Source organism: Octodon degus, unplaced genomic scaffold (genome assembly GCF_000260255.1).
Source record: "Octodon degus isolate 3935 unplaced genomic scaffold, OctDeg1.0 scaffold00085, whole genome shotgun sequence".
NCBI classification, from domain to species: Eukaryota; Metazoa; Chordata; class Mammalia; order Rodentia; family Octodontidae; genus Octodon; species Octodon degus.
The window spans coordinates 4,618,937-4,621,232 of record NW_004524661.1 but is presented as its reverse complement, the minus strand read 5'-3'; the positions used below and the strand labels follow the sequence as shown (position 1 = coordinate 4,621,232).

Below are 2,296 nucleotides of genomic sequence, written 5' to 3'. Positions count from 1 at the left end.
AACTGACTCATAGGTTAGGCGTTGAGAGGTGTGGTCCTTCTCCAGAGAGTAGATAACGAGCCAGCGCCTGCAGGGGGCTTGGTCAGTATCTGGCTACAGAATGGAAAGCTTGAGTCACATTCCATGAAGATCTTCTTAACATTAAAGCTTCTCTTACTGTGGCCCACCCAGCTGGTAGGTGTCAGGTTAAATACCCCAGGGAGCAGGGCGGCTTTAGAATGGGGCAGGCCACAGACCTGGAGGGACGAGTGTGGCACAGCACATGGAAGTGTGTGTGAAGAACACAGGAAGGAAGGAACTGCTGGCAACACTTTTTGCCTGGAGAAAGAGGTGCGATGAAGGCAGTGATTCAGCTCAGAGGAAACTGAAACTGTGCTTGGAGGGTTATTAATGCCAGGCTCAGGGGTTGGGGCCTTTTCTAGTCAGGCAGCAGGGACCCACCCATAGAGGGCTTCTGAGGAGGAGAGGGCAGGAAGAGATCTCCGGGCCAGTGTTGGGGGGACTGGGTAGACAAAAGAGCGAAGGTGCCAGGAAGCAGACAAAGGACAACAAGGGAGCCAGAATGCATGGGACAGCCACCTTGGTGTCCCTCTGAGGGCCACAGTCTGCATCTGCATGGCCTCTCGCTGTGACACGAAGTCATGGGCTGTAGTTCCAGACTGTTGTTTTGGATTCCAGTTTCCAACACTTTCCAGGTCTGTGACTTCAGGCAAGTTACCTTCTCCAGGTCCCAGTTTCCCTGTCTGTATAACAGGACGAATATGAGCACTTGCTTCCCACAGGTGTGAGATAAGCTAAATGAGTTTATCTGCAAAACATGCTCAGAATGGTGACTATACAAAGGAATTCTTAATTTTTTTTTTAATGTATTTGGTACAGGGTCTCATTACACAGCTTGGACTTGTAGTCATCCTCCTGTTTTCAGCCTCCCCAGTGCTGGGATTACAGGGTACACCACCACGCCGAGTCTCGGTGGCTGGCTCAGTGCACCCTGGGGCAGGGCTAGCGTGGCATGTGGTGCTGGGGATCAAACTCTGGTCCCTGTGCTTGCCTGAGCAGGCGCTTAGTATGCTTAGCTATCTCCTTGGCTCAAAGGAATTCTTAGTAAGTGTTACTATTATTGTTATTATCTTTTTAAACTTTGTCCCCCTTGGTCCTAGTTGAGGGTCCAGTGTCACAGAATGTGATGGGGCTACAGGATGAGTATGACTGTCACCTTCCCCCAGCTGACATTAGCCTGACTGCATGGATGTGGGTAGGATTCTATTAGCTCCAGAGCCTTCTTGATTTGAAGGCAGAACTGCTATTTTTATTGCCTGTTTATGAAGATGTGGGGCTTATTGAAGCCAGTCTGGGGCTTATTGAAGCCAGTCTGGGGCTAGGGAGATAGGTCGGAGGTCTAAGCACCCACCTGGCAAGTGTAAGGACCTGGGTTCGATACCCGGTAATGCATGCTGTGCAGCCCCAAAACCCCAGGTACACTGAGCTGCCCATTGAAACTTTGCCTGGTGGCAGAAGCCTGTATTCCCAGCACTGAGGAGGCTGAGACAGGGGGATCACTATGAGTCCAAGCTGTGTAGCAAGACCTTGTACCAAATAAATAAATAAACAAACAAATAAAATATTTTTTTAAATAAATTGAAGCCAGTCTGGGGTACATAGAAAACGCAAAACCAGTCTGAACTATATGGAAAGATCTTGTCTTACAAAAGAAATCCCAAAACAAAAAATGTGGGGTTTAGAATGCCTGTGACTCCAGGAAGCCAAAAAGCACTGAGAGATGCCTGCACACCAAAGCAATCTCTTCTCCCTGCAGGAAGATGTCAGAAGTAGTGCTGTAATCTCCAGTCTTCCTCTGTGGGATCTGGGTGGAGGAAGAGAAGGCAAGGCTTAGGTCGTGGTGACATGGGGGGACTGGGACCATCCAAGAATAAACCAAACAAAACAATAGTGGGCGTGAGAGTGAGGATGTGGGTTCTATCTCTGACACCATCGTTATTGCAGACTGATCTGTGCTCAGAGTACCCCCTTTAAGTCCAGGCATTAGTACTTTTCTGTTGCAAGGCATTCTTAGTGAAAATCTTTAGAGGTGATTGAGATGGGAACCTGCACCCTGCACGAGGAGAAAGAACTAGAACTTCATGAGGCATGTCTCTGCCTGGTGGCTCTCTTGGTTTCCTCTTCAGAACAGGTGTCGTTTAAGCTGTCCTTCCTGTGGTCTCACTGACAAGGGCTGCTGTGAGGGGACTTTACAGGGGGTCATGGCATCCTCTGGAGTCATGTGCTTTGTTAGTTA

At 49.0% G+C, this 2,296-nt stretch overlaps 1 protein-coding gene across 1 annotated transcript in view; it reads left to right on the top strand.

Annotated features, from left to right (window-relative positions):
• Spdl1 (spindle apparatus coiled-coil protein 1) overlaps positions 1 to 2,296 on the top strand; it is a 61,357-nt gene that overhangs the window by 53,122 nt on the left and 5,939 nt on the right. The gene's annotated exons all lie outside the window — the stretch shown is intronic.